At 39.1% G+C, this 14972-nt stretch overlaps 1 pseudogene; it reads right to left on the bottom strand.

Moving 5' to 3' along the window:
- Positions 1–14651: 14651 nt before the first annotated feature.
- LOC132272200 (small nucleolar RNA R71) lies at positions 14652–14750 on the bottom strand (annotated as a pseudogene).
- Between the last annotated feature and the right edge of the window lie 222 nt (positions 14751–14972).

Raw genomic sequence — 14972 nt, 5'->3', positions numbered from 1 at the left:
TAGCAAACTCAAGAACTGGACTTCTATCATAACATTAAAGATTTAGAGCTCTGAATCAGCTTTCCAAATCTTCATGCGGTTTGTCATTCGGAGTTCGGAACAGAGAGTTATGATCTTCTTAACAGAGGTGCACAGAACTGCCTGCCAGCACTGAAGTACTGCCTTTCTCCCCATTTTCGACCAACCAGACTTGAGAATTGGGTCTTCATCTAAACATGAAGTTTTGGAAGCACTGAATCAGCTCTCCAAATCTTTAAGCAGATCATCATTCGGAGTTTGGGACACAAAGTTATAGCAGTTTTACCAAAGTAGGTCAGTTCTGAGCAAGAAAAGCATGTTGCACATTGCACTAATTTAGAGTGCTCGAGACCACTCTTCGAGTGCTTGAAAATCAGCCAGATTGCAGCTCGGAAATGCACCTCTCTTCAGCCACTTGTGCATTGCTTTCCACATTTCCACCCTCCTTCTTTATGGAGTGGTTGGGAATGTCTTTGGAGGAGGGAGAGAGCTTAGTTGATAGATATAAGGCAACTAAGGGCCACATGGATCTTATCTTTGAATTTTTGCAAGATAGATAGAGAGAAGAGAGCAAGGAGGAGAGTGTTCTTGAGTGCTATAGTAGAGCTCAAAAATAAAGTGGTATTCTTCTTCTTCTTCTTCCATTTTTGTATCAATGGAGAGCTAAACCTCCATCTAGGGAGGTGATGAAGCCTCCTCTTTTGATCATGTTCTAGATTAGGCTATACTTTTGGGGACTATAATGTATAATGTGTGGAAGTTTCATAGTCTAAGAGCATATTCCTTTTTGTAATGAATTTTAATGTGTAAATGGTTGATGTAAGTTCATTGTCATATCTTTGATGATTCTTGGATCAATCTTATTGCTTTTATTTTCATAGTGACAATGAAAATGTAGACTATGAATGTTTTTCAAGGCATGTTGATTTTGAAACTTGATATTCCATTGCTTAGGTACCTCCTTTGATGGTTTATACTTGATTCCTACCTTCATGTGCTTCACCATTTGATTGAAAGCTTGATGGTCTTTTGCTTGAGATAATGTATTTGATTCTACACCTTAGTTTAAGTAGTTCAACTATGGTAGCTTTTGATGGATCATTCTTGTTTTGATTAAGTGAACTTCTTGATGATTATTAAGCAATGGAGTTGCTTCATATTTCTTGACCATTGCATATATGTTATTTATCCCCAAATTTAGACCTAATCTAGCATGTACTTAGGGTATAGTGTGGATTCATCTCCCTAGTCGTTTCTACTTGTATCTCACTTCTTCAATTTCATTGCAATTTATTGTTTTATGCACTTTTAATTTCCTAGCTTAAGTGACATTCAACAAAACCTCTATAAACCCTTCATCATCCTAAGAATGACTCTAGACACTTAGGTTGCCTTAGACTAGCGCAGTCCCAGTGGTTCGACTTACCCGACCAATAGCCCTATTTTACAATGATTCGTGCTATTGTGAAGGTTGATGTATGATTGACCAACCGATCAATTTTTGGCGCCGTTGTCGGGGACTTGCATACGGTTTAGCGACCAAGAGTTTAGGGTTAAATTTTAGTTTGATTGTGCATATTGTGTCTTGTGAATATTCCTTGTGTGTTTTGATCATCGTCGTGTTGTAAGATTCTAGGGACTCGAAGCTCGCCATGGGATTGCTAGCAAATTGTAAGTCTAGAGGACCCCAGGTAACTCTCGTGACTTCTAGTTTCGAATTATGAATATCGTGCATGTGTTAAGCTTAGAAGCAGATAAATTGCAAGCCCTTGTCGGGGCTATTTCAATTGTGTAGTTTCAATTCCAAGCATCGGTCCTTGTCGTGGCCATTTATTTTCTGTCTTAATAATTGAGGAGAAAGGGAACATCGTATGTGGAGTTGATGATAAAGATTCGTTGTGATGATGTTGTTGTGAATTGTTGATGTTTGGCCGTAGGTCACTCGCTCTACCCACACTTGACTCGCCTATTGATATAAATTCACTTAAGAGAACTCTTAGACAGAACCTTAGGGAACCCACTCTTACAAGGGATCTTGAAACTGAATTCAATATAATGGGGGATAACGTAGGAAATCCGGGGAATGACAGGGCTGAAATTCCTAATGTAAAACCAATGACTCTTAGAGATCATTTCATTCCTACCACCTATGCTTCTCCTTCTTGTATAGTGATGCCAAACATCGATGCAGCTCAATATGAGATCAAGTCTAGTACCATTCAAATGCTTCCATCATTTCATGGCTTTGATAATGAAGATCCATATAAGCATCTTGATGAGTTCCTTAAAATCTGTTCGACCATCCGGTTGAGAGGTTTTCCGGACAATGCACTTCACTTACATCTTTTCCCATTCTCCCTAAAGGATAGGGCAAAATATTGGTTGAACTCCCTCGCTCCCAACTCTATTACTTCTTGGGCTCAATTGCAACAAGAATTTCTTAAGAAGTATTATCCGGTGAGTAAAACCAACCAAATGAGGCGTTCCATTCTAAGCTTTTCTTAAGTTGATAGAGAACAACTCCACGAGACTTGGGAAAGGCTACAAGATCTTCTTCAAAAATGTCCTCATCATTTGATCCCAAAATGGCAATTAGTGCAAGCTTTCTATGCTGGCTTGACCGAACCCCATAGATTCATGGTTGATTCTTCTTGTGGTGGGATGTTCATGTCCAAGAATGCGGATGAGGCTTGGACCTTACTTGAGAATTTGAGTGAAAATTCACTTCAACACAATTCTCGTAGGGCTCCGACCGCAACCACTCCAAACAACACCAACCCTTGTCAACCAAAGTCAATAAGGGAGGAATCATCTCAAGTGGATGCCATCGCTCATAAATTCTACCAATTGATGGCACCACATCTTCCTCCTTCATTGTCTCAAAATTTGGCAAGTTCAGTTTGTGCTTCATGTACTAGTCCATTCCATCTCTCGGAAGATTGCCCCACACCGGAGCAATTTCCCAATCCCAACCAAGAGCAAGCTAATGCCATGTTCTCGCGGCCCGGGAACAATCCATATTCCAACACCTACAATCGGGGTTGGCGAGATCATCCGAATTTCTCGTGGCGGCAACAAGCCCCACAAAATTCCCAATTCCAAAACCAAAGGCGGCAAAATCAGCCCTCTTCTCAATATTAGGGTAGACCTTTCCAAGCCTCTTCAAGCTACCGTCCTCCTTACAATCCAAATGTCTCCAATCAACCTCCTGTGTGTCCAACTGACGAGATAGTAGCTGCAAACAAGCAAATGATGGAATCATTAAATAAGCAAATAATGGATGCCAACAAGCAACTCTTGACATCCTTGCAGCCTACTCTCCAAATGGTTCACTCTCATACTCAATCCATAGCTAATCTCGAAAATCAAGTGGGCCAAATAGCTAACTCGGTGAATCAATTGCTTCAAAAGGACAAGGGCAAACTTCCCTCTCAACCTTTTGAAAATCCTAGAGGAATGCATGTGATTGACGAAACCCCTCCTTCGAGTGGGCCGACTCATGAACAAGTTCAAGCTATCACCACCCTTCGGAGTGGTAGAGTAGTTGACAACAAGGTCGATGGAGACAAAAGTGAGGAAGTTTCTCCTTTGAAAAATCCAAATTCAAGCTCTTCTAATCCAAATTCTTGTCCAAATACCATTCACGGAAATCCCACACATGTCACCCCAAATGTGGAAACTACTTATGAGCCAAAAGCTCCGTTTCCTCAACGTCTTCAAGAGTCGACACATTTTGGGAACAAGAATTGTAAAATTCAAGACATATGGGAAGTTTTCAAGCAAGTGAAGATTAACTTGCCCCTCTTGGATGCTATCAAGCAAATCCCTCCCTATGCAAAATTTCTCAAAGATTTATGCACTCAAAAGCGCACTTCTAAAAATCATTTGCCAAAAAAAAGTGAGGTTGACTGAAAATGTTAGTGCTATCATTCAGCACAGCACTCCCCCGAAGTATAAGGATCCGGATGCCCCCACAATCTCTTGCGTCATTGGTGACAGCAAAATCGAGAGGGCCCTCCTTGACTTAGGAGATAGTGTGAATTTAATTCCATACTCAGTCTACCTATAACTTGGTTTGGGAGATCTTAAGCCGACTTCCGTGGTTTTGCAACTTGCCGATAGATCGGTTAAGCATCCACGAGGTATTCTCGAGGACGTTATCATCAAAGTGGACAAATTCTACTTCTCGGTAGATTTTGTGGTTCTTGATACAGAACCGGTCCACGACCCAAAAAAGCACATTCCCGTGATCCTTGGTAGGCCATTTTTAGCCACGGCTAATGCATCAATTAATTGCCGAACCGGGGTGATGGACATTGCTTTTGGAAACATGCAAGTCAAACTCCATATCTTTCATGCAACTCAACATCCCTCCAATGAGGATGATTGTTTTCTTGTGGATGTCATTGATGAAGTGGTCGAAGAATCTCTCCCCTTCATTCTAAGCAAAGATCCTCTTGAAACTTGCATGTCCCATTTTGACTTCTCAAACTTTGATGTTGATCAAGCCATTCAAGAAGTAAATTCCTTGCTTGATATTAGTGCTATCATGGATGTACCTCCTTGGAAAATTCCAAAAGAACCACTTCCCCAACTTTCTACCACTCCTTCGGTCCCATCATTGTTATCTCCGCCACAACTTGAGCTTAAGCCGCTCCCGGCCCATCTCAAGTATGTGTTCCTTGGTCTAAAGCAAACCCTTCCGGTCATTATTGCCTCGGACCTTCAAAAAGACCAAGAGACCAACCTTTTAGCGGTGCTCCAAGAGCATAAAGAAGCTATTGGTTGGACAGTGGCAGATTTGAAAGGAATTGACCCCTCCATTTGTATGCATCGCATTCATATGGAGGATGACGCAAAGCCTACTAGAGAGGTCCAGCGCCGGTTAAATCCAAATATGAAGGAAGTGGTCATGAAAGAGGTGATTAAATTGCTAGATGCGAGAATCATCTACCCTATCTCTGATAGCAAGTGGGTGAGCCCCACACAAGTTGTCCCCAAGAAATCTGGTCTCACCGTTGTTGAAAATTCAGCGGGTGAGCTCGTGCCACAACGAACCACCACCGGGTGGCGTGTGTGCATTGACTACCGGAAGCTCAATTCATCCACTAGGAAGGATCATTTCCCACTCCCATTTATTGATCAAATCCTAGAAAGGTTAGCCGGCCAAAGCTTCTATTGTTTTCTTGATGGTTATTCCGGCTATAACCAAGTGGCAATCGCCCCCCAAGATCAAGAGAAAACAACATTCACATGTCCCTTTGGTACTTTTGCCTATCGACGCATGCCTTTTGGTCTATGCAATGCACCGGCAACATTCCCAAGGTGCATGATGTCCATATTCTCCGATATGGTTGAAAGGTTCTTGTAAGTTTTCATGGACGATTTTTCCGTATTTGGCTCCTCCTTTGACTCGTGTCTCAAAAATTTATCTCTTGTGCTCCAAAGATGCAAAGAGACGAATCTCATTCTAAGTTGGGAGAAAAGCCACTTCATGGTCTAAGAAGGCATTGTTTTAGGACATGTCATTTCTAAGCGGGGAATCGAGGTAGACAAGGCAAAAGTTGAGTTAATCTCTAATCTTCCTCCTCCGAATTCCGTCTGTCAAATCCGTTCTTTTCTTGCCCATGCCGGATTCTATCGTCGCTTCATCAAAGATTTTAGCAAAATCTCACGGCCCTTGTGTAATCTCTTAGCCAAGGATGTTCCGTTTAATTTTGATGACGCTTGCATGGAAGCTTTCATCAAACTTCGCATTCTCCTCTCCTCCGCCCCAATCATGAAACCCCCTAATTCGTCTCTTCCCTTTGAGATCATGTGTGATGCATCCGACTATGCATTAGGGGCGGTTTTGGGCCAACGTGTGGATAAACTTCCGCATGTCATTTATTATGTTAGCAAAACTCTCTGCGATGCCCAATTGAACTACACCACCACTGAAAAAGATTTGCTAGCTGTGGTGTACGCCTTGGATAAATTTCGCTCTTATCTTCTTGGCTCCAAGGTCATCATCTTTTCAGATCATGCCGCTCTTAGGCATTTGTTAGCGAAAAAAGAGACAAAACCCCGTTTAATTCGATGGATCCTCTTACTTCAAGAGTTTGACATTGACATCCGGGACAAAAAGGGGACCGACAATGTTGTCGCCGATCATCTCTCTCGCTTACTTATTGAGAAATCTTCAGAATTCGCAGCCATCCGTGATTCCTTTCCGGATGAGCAACTTCTTCAAGTTTCACATTCTACTCTTCCATGGTTTGCGGATATTGTCAATTATCTTGCGGTTGGCAAAATTCCAGCTCATTGGTCCAAACAAGAGAGGGACCGGTTTTTCTCCCAAGTCAAGCATTTCTTTTGGGAAGATCCGGAACTATTCAAGTATTACCCGGACCAAATCATACGGCGATGCATTCCTGAAACCGAGGCCACAAGCATTCTAAATTTTTGCCATACTCTTGCTTGTGGAGGCCATTTTAGTGCCAAAAAGATTGCTAACAAAGTTCTTCAAAGCGGATTCTTTTGGCCTACCTTGTTTCAGGATGCATACAATTTTTGCAAATCGTGTGAACGATGTCAAAAACTTGGATCCATGTCCCGAAGAGACATGATGCCCCTCACTAACATTTTAATTGTTGAAATTTTTGATGTGTGGGGGATTGACTTCATGGGACCATTTCCATCTTCTTATGGCTATGAGTACATCCTTGTAGCGGTGGATTATGTGTCTAAATGGGTTGAAGCCGAGGCTACCAAAACCAATGATCATAAAGTCGTGATCCATTTCATTCAGTCTCACATCTTTAGTCGTTTTGGTACGCCCCGAGCAATCATTAGTGATGGCGGATCTCATTTCTGAAATCGTTATCTAAAATCCGTCCTTGCTAGGTATTCCGTCATTCATAAGGTTGCTACACCTTACCACCCTCAAACGAGTGGTCAAGTAGAGATTTCTAACCGGGAGATTAAGCACATTTTGGAAAAAATGGTTAGACCGGACCGCAAAGATTGGTCAGTAAGGCTAAACGATGCGCTTTGGGCTTACCGGACAGCTTATAAGACACCCATTGGCATGTCACCATATCAACTTGTCTTTGGCAAAGCATGTCATCTCCCGGTAGAATTAGAGCACCGTGCTTATTGGGCCATAAAAAGGTTCAATTTTGATCTCAATCAAGCCGGCTCTAATCGTGCGTTGCAATTAAATGAACTTGAGGAATTGCGTAATGACGCGTATGAAAGCACAAAAATTTACAAGGCAAGGACTAAAGCTTTTCATGACAAACACATCGTCAAGAAGTCTTTTGCCCCGGGACAAAAGGTCTGGCTTTTCAATTCCTGCTTGAAACTCTTTCCCCGTAAACTCCGGTCAAGATGGGATGGTCCATACATTGTCACTACTGTCTTTCCTCATGGAGCAATCGAACTTCATGATCCTGCAAGTGGATCACTCTTCAAGGTAAATGGCCAAAGGCTTAAGCCTTGCATTGACGGCACAATTCTAACCCGAAAAGTTGAGGAAGTCCTCTTGATGGATCCAATTTATGAGGATTAGTGCCTGCTCTAGCTTTGTCTAGCTATTGACATTAAATTTAGCAACTCAAGGGAAGAAATTCTTTCAATTTCCAAGCTTCCTTCTCTTTGAAATTGCTCGTGCCTTGCAAATTTTCTGGGAAACGGTGTAGAAATGCCAAAATTTAACTTTCTCTGGAACTATCTTAAGTTGTGTTCCACATTTTTAGACTGGCTTCTTAGACCTTCTCAACTCTTGTTTTCATTCCCGGAAGTTTCCGGCTCTATCAGGCAATTTTCTCGGACTTCCGACATGGCACTCACATGCATAGCCTCTCATCTTCAATGCATTGTTGAAACACTCTTAAACTCATCCATTCATTGTGTGAAGTGCAAAGTTTGAATTTTTTTTTTTTTTTTTTTTTTTTTTTTTTTTTTTTTTTTTTTTTCCAATTTGATCAATGCATTAGCAAGATGTTACAAAGTTTGACAAATTATCCATCCATGCATTGGATTGGAATAATGTGCCAAGTTACAAATTTTCCATGCATGGCTTGAATTTAGGACTGACATGCAAATTTTCAAAAATTCTCTATGCTTGAAATATTCATTTTTGAGAATTCCGTCCATTTTGCATCATGTTGCAATGTATCAAGGCTTGGAAAGTTTTCCATTGGCATATATATATAAATAAATAAATAATATATATATATATATATATATATATATATATAATAAATAAACTAAATAAATAAATACATAAATAAATAAATAAATAATCATTAATCAACTCTTTATATATATACATATTTTTATCATAATCATAATGCATGCAGCTTTGATGCCAACATGATGCACAGTTTATTCATGCATGCAAAGGAACTTGCATTGTATTAAGTTTAGGTTCAAGATCCTGCATTGCATGAAATGGTCAAGAAATGTTAGAGTTCAGGTTCACATGTTGCATTAAGGCATCATTGCATTGCATTCATGCATTATTTTAATCCTCATGCAAGCTTTGAGTGCTCCAGTTTTCCTCCCAAGCTTCATTTTTGGGAAGATAGAGGAGAGAGAAGAGAGCAAGAAAGGTGTTCTTCAAGCTCCAAGAAGGTTGCACGAAAATGGCCATGAAGATGGAGCTTCTTCCTTCTTCTAGCTTGGCAATGGGTAACTAACTCCCTATCTAGGGAGGTGATGAAGCCCTACTTTGTAAGCATGTCGTAGTTTTGGTTTAATCTTGGGAAATATGTATATATATGGCACTTTCATGGTCTAGAGCTTGTATTTGATGTAATGAACATAAACTCTTATAAATGATCACGTTGAATATATTATCTTCTCTTAGAGTGTATGTTCTCATGGTTGTATTGCTTTCATTTCCATAGTGACAATGGAAACAAGATTGTGAAAGTGTTTTTATTGGCATGTATTTGAGAATCTTGTTAGTCCATAGCTTAGGGTCCCCCTTTGATGGATTTATTCTTGATTCTTAGCTCCATGTGCTATCACCATAGTTATTGAGGGGTTTGATAGTCCCTAACTTAGTGAATATGTGAAGCTACAATTTCATTTAGGTAGTCAAGCATGTATAACTTTGAGGGATTATGCTTAAATCTTGATTCTATGAAATTCTTAGAGATAGTGTAGTAATTTTGTATTGCTACATATCATTGCCATATATCTAATTTGTTTCCCAAGTTAACCACATACTAGCATGTTAATAGAGTAGGTAATGGATTCATCTCCCTAGTCTTTTCTACTTGTATCTCACTTCTTTACATTCCTTGCAATCTACTAGTTTATGCATCTTTACATTTCTAGTTTAGTGACAAACAAACAAACCCTTATTACCCCTTATCATTCTAAGAATGATTCTAGACATTTAGGTTGCCTTAGACTAGCGCAGTCCCAGCGGTTCGACTTACCCGGCCAATAGCCCTATTTTACAATGATTCGTGCTATTGCGAAGGTTGATGTATGATTGACCAACCGATCAATTTTTTGCCATGGTGAATATTTTTGTAATAGCATTCCCGTGTTTCCATTCCATTGAGCTTTGCATTTTGGTTTTGCTAAGGGACTAGCAAAATGTAAGTTTGGGGGTGTGATAAGCGCTGAATACTGTATGTTCAGGCGCCCTAAATTACATTAACAAAGTCCATTAATTCATTATTTTATGTAGATTAACTCCATTTGCATGTTTCTATGCATTTTCAGGTTAAAGTGCAAAAAGGAAGCAAAAATGATGCCTTGTGGAATTATGAACAAAAAGGGTGCCAATTCTGAATTTCTGGCAGCGGTAGAACCTGACTTTCGTCACCATTTTCGACCTAGCAAACTCAAGAACTGGACTTCCATCATAACATGAAAGATTTAGAGCTCTGAATCAGTTTTCCAAATCTTCAAGCGGTTCATCATTCGGAGTTCGGAACAGAGAGTTATGATCTTCTTAACAGAGGTGCGCAGAACTGCCTGGCAGCACTGAAGTACTGCCTTTCTCCCCATTTTCGACCAACTAGACTTGAGAATTGGGTCTTTATCAAAACATGAAGTTTTTGCAGCACTGAATCAGCTCTCCAAATCTTCAAGAAGATCATCATTCGGAGTTCAGGGCGCAAAGTTATAGCAGTTTTACCAAAGTAGGTCAGTTCTGAGCAAGAAAAGCATGTTGCACATTGCACTAATTTAGAGTGCTCGAGACCACTCTTCGAGTGCTCGAAAATCAGCCAGATTGCAGCTCAGAAATGCACCTCTCTTCAGCCCACTTGTGCATTGGTTTCCACATTTCCACCCTCCTTCTTTATGGAGTGGTTGGGAATGTCTTTGGAGGAGGGAGAGAGCTTAGTTGATAGATATAAGGCAACTAAGGGCCACATGGATCTTATCTTTGAATTTTTGCAAGATAGAGAGAGAGAAGAGAGCAAGGAGGAGAGTATTCTTGAGTGCTACAGTAGAGCTCGAAAATGAAGTGGTATTCTTCTTCTTCTTCTTCCATTTTTGTATCAATGGAGAGCTAAACCTCCATCTAGGGAGGTGATGAAGCCTCCTCTTTTGATCATGTTCTAGATTAGGCTATACTTTTGGGGACTATAATGTATAATGTGTGGAAGTTTCATAGTCTAAGAGCATATTCCTTTTTGTAATGAATTTTAATGTGTAAATGGTTGATGTAAGTTCATTGTCATATCTTTGATGATTCTTGGATCAATCTTATTGCTTTTATTTTCATAGTGACAATGAAAATGTAGACTATGAATGTTTTTCAAGGCATGTTGATTTTGAAACTTGATATTCCATTGCTTAGGTACCTTCTTTGATGGTTTATACTTGATTCCTACCTTCATGTGCTTCACCATTTGATTGAAAGCTTGATGGTCTTTTGCTTGAGATAGTGTATTTGATTCTACACCTTAGTTTAAGTAGTTCAACTATGGTAGCTTTTAATGGATCATTCTTGTTTTGATTAAGTGAACTTCTTGATGATTATTAAGCAACGGAGTTGCTTCATATTTCTTGACCATTGCATATATGTTATTTATCCCCAAATTTAGACCTAATCTAGCATATACTTAGGGTGTAGTGTGGATTCATCTCCCTAGTCGTTTCTACTTGTATCTCACTTCTTCAATTTCATTGCAATTTATTGTTTTATGCACTTTTAATTTCCTAGCTTAAGTGACATCCAACAAAACCTCTATAAACCCTTCATCATCCTAAGAATGACTCTAGACACTTAGGTTGCCTTAGACTAGCGCAGTCCCAGTGGTTCGACTTACCCGACCAATAGCCCTATTTTACAATGATTCGTGCTATTGCGAAGGTTGATGTATGATTGACCAACTGATCAGCTTACATCAAGTCGACCACTCCAATGAAATTGCCGCCGAAATGAAATCATTATCTCAAAGGTTTGATTAATTTTTTATCAACCAAAACTCGGCGAATCAAGTATCTTCCTTCCCTAACCATTCTCATCATGCATCTAATGAGACATATATGACTTGTTCAAGTGTTTTACATTCTACTTTCAATTGTCCCCATGGACATGTGCAAAGTGAGCATCATGAACAAGCAAATGCTATTTTTACTAATCAAGGTAACAATCCTTATGGAAATCATTACAATCCTAATTGGATGAATCACCCGAATTTCTCTTAGAAAAGCCAAGGGGAGGGCTCAAATCCTTCCCACGGTGGTTTTCAAGGAAAGTACATTCCACCTCCACTACAAGGCCAAGGTTCCCAAGGTTTTAGATCATCATACCAATCACAAGGAAACCAATTTTCAAATTCTCATTTTCTCAATCAACCATCATATTCCCAAGGAAATGTTAGAAGTCCCACTTTTGAAGAGAAAGTTTTGACCGCTTTGGGCACGTTAGAGGCAAACACACAATTACTTCATTCTCACTCTCAATCCATAGCAAAGTTAGAAACCCAAGTAGGGCAAATAGCTAGCACTTTAAATGCAAGAGAAAAGGGAAAAATACCTTTGAATGCCCCACAAAAGCAACAATGTGTTGTGGAGACTCATTCATCATCGGAAGGTCACATAATAGAGCATGTCAATGCGGTGACTACCTTGAGAAGTGGAAGGATTGTGGACAATCAAGTGGGTATGTCCAATGAAAAGAGTGAACTAGTGCAACCACAAGTTGACACCTGTTCCATTTCATATCATATTCCTCCTTCGTTGCATGTACATGACCATATAAATGAGAATGTGTTGAAAAAGTGATTTTAAAAGGAAAGATTTGCAGAATGATTTGAAAACTTCTTATGCTGAAGAGACTTCAAAGAAAAATTCTGAAAAGGTTTTTCAATCAAAAGCTCCATTTCTGGATGCTTTAAAAGGATCAATTTCAAATAACAAACAAATGCCAAAGTAAATGAAATTATGGACATGTTTAGGAAAGTGAAAGTCAATCTTCCACTTTTGGATACAATCAAGCAAATTCCGGCTTATGCCAATTTCTTGAAAGACTTGTGCACCCAAAAGCGGAAGAATAAAATCCAAGCACCTAGAAAAGTGGTCTTAACTGAGCAAGTAAGCTCAATTTTGCAGCATAACACTCTTCCAAAGTTTAAGGATCCCAGTTCACTTACTACTTCATGCATCATTGGTGATCATATCATTAATTGGGCTCTTCTTGACTTGGGAGCTAGTGTTAACCTTCTTCCATACTCGGTTTATGTCAAATTAGGCTTAGGAGACTTAAAACCAACGCCGGTAGTTTTACAACTTGCCGACCGATCAATCAAAAAGCCTAGGGGTATCATTGAGTACGTATTGATTAAAATTTATAAATTCTTCTTTCCCGTTGATTTTGTTGTCATTGACACGGAACCAGTTCTAAATCCTAAGAGCCAAATTCCCGTTATCCTTGGCCATCCTTTCTTGGCAACCGCGAATGCCAACATTAATTGTAGAACGAGGATAATGAAGATGTCATTTGGCCACATGAAGGTAAAGTTGAATATTTTCAATCCAATCCCCAACTCATTTGACAAGCATGAAGAGATTAATGTTGTAGAGAAATGTCATGACCTTAAAAGTGAAGGAATTAAGTTTTTGTGTGAGACCAAGGTTTCAAAAAGTCCATCTTTAACCTTGAAACCAAAGAAAGTTGTTTCAAAATCTTGTTTTAAAAGGGCGTAGAAGCCCAAAGATTGTCTTAACCAAGGACCGAAAACATCTTTTGAGCTTAATCCAATAAGTTCCTTAAAGAACCATTTCTTGGGTGGAGTTCAAAGCACTTATCACCCCATTGAGGAGGGGATGCACTACAAGATGTTTGATCTGGGCTAAAAGAGTCCAATGTCTTGCTAGAGATGTTAAAGACTAGCAAGACATTTCGTAGGGTGTTTATCTTTAATTTCAATTCTTGTGAAGTCTAGATAGTTGTTTTTGTTTCATATGCATTGCTAGGAACTGTGATTAGGACTACATGCACTTTTATGTTCAAATTAAGCATTTTGTATAAGTTCGATCGATCTCAAACGAGAGTTCGATCGATCGAACTTGAACCTGCATCCAACACTTAGAAAATTTTCAACCTGCATCCAAATCACCTCTCTGTCCCATCGTTCAAACTTGTTCTCAGATCGGTCATAAGTCCTTAGATCGATCCAAACTTCAAGTTCCATCGATCTTGAGTTCCAACACTTAGTAAAAAAAATTTTGAACCCAAAACCTGCATATTTTTAGCTCTCTGTCAGATCGATCGAACATTTTGTTCAGATCGATCTCTGTTCCTCATCTCACTATCTTTGACTTTGTTTAACTTTTTAATTTTAAAATTCCAAAAATATTTTTATTTTATTTTCCAAAAATTCCAAAAATATTTTATTTTATTTTAATTTTCAAAAATTCTAAAATTTTTATTTTCAATTTTTAATTTTTAGTTTTAATTTTTAATTTTTAATTTTTAATTTAAATTTAATTCAAAAAAAAAAAATTCAATTTTTTTTTCAAATAGAGATCATTTCAGTTCGATCGATCTGAGGTCTCAGTTCGATTGATCGAACTGGTTCAGGGAAGTTTTTTTAAAAAAATATAACCGAGGGTTTGAAGATTGATTTCACAGATCGATCTAACCCTCTCAAACCCTATCCCTCTCATCGCCGCTGCACCCACTTTTCCCCATCTCCGGCGAGATCCAAAATGTCGATTCTCTCTCTCTCCTCTTGGATCTTCATCTCATCTCAAGGAATTCTAAACCAAGGTGTTCATATTGCACCTTAAATGGCTAATCCTCCACTTGTTTTAAGAGACCACTATGTGCCTAATGAGTATAATGCACCTACATGCATCCAATTGCCTCCATTTAGAGAACATTATTATGAAATCAAAGTACAAACCATTCAAATGCTTCTTAACTTTCATGGACTTCCAAGTGAAGAACTTTACAAGCATTTGGATGAGTTTCTTGAAGTTTGTTCCACCGTAAAATATACGGACATGCCAGAAGAAGTCTTAAGGCTTAAACTTTTTCCATTTACCTTAAAAGACAAGGCAAAGTATTGGTTTAACAATCTTAGGCCTTTTTCAATTACTTCTTGGGCAGAAATGCAACAAGAGTTTTTGAAGAAGTACTATCCGGTTTCTAAGACTAATGCCATGAGAACTTCAATTAGAGAGTTTACACATGGGGATGGAGAAACGTTTCATGAGTCATGGGAACGCTTCAATGAGTTGCTTAGGAAGTGTCCACATCATGACATGCCCAAATGGCAATTAGTTCAATATTTCTTTCAGAGCTTATCGGACAATTATAAGGGTATGGTTGATGCTTCCATGGGTACATTGATAGGCATGAGGATGATGTGTGGCGTCTTTATGAGAGCATGAGTGAAAATTCTTTGCATAAAACATTATCATCCAAGAATGGTAGAAATTCATAAGGTAGGAAGAGTGTTGGCTTACATCAAGTCGACCATTCAAAT

Source organism: Cornus florida, unplaced genomic scaffold (assembly GCF_030987335.1).
Source record: "Cornus florida cultivar Cherokee Brave unplaced genomic scaffold, ASM3098733v1 CherokeeBrave_3.0.0_Hap2_Chr08, whole genome shotgun sequence".
NCBI classification, from domain to species: domain Eukaryota; kingdom Viridiplantae; phylum Streptophyta; class Magnoliopsida; order Cornales; family Cornaceae; genus Cornus; species Cornus florida.
The sequence above is the reverse complement of the archived record's forward strand: the minus strand, read 5'-3'. Positions and strand labels throughout refer to the sequence as shown.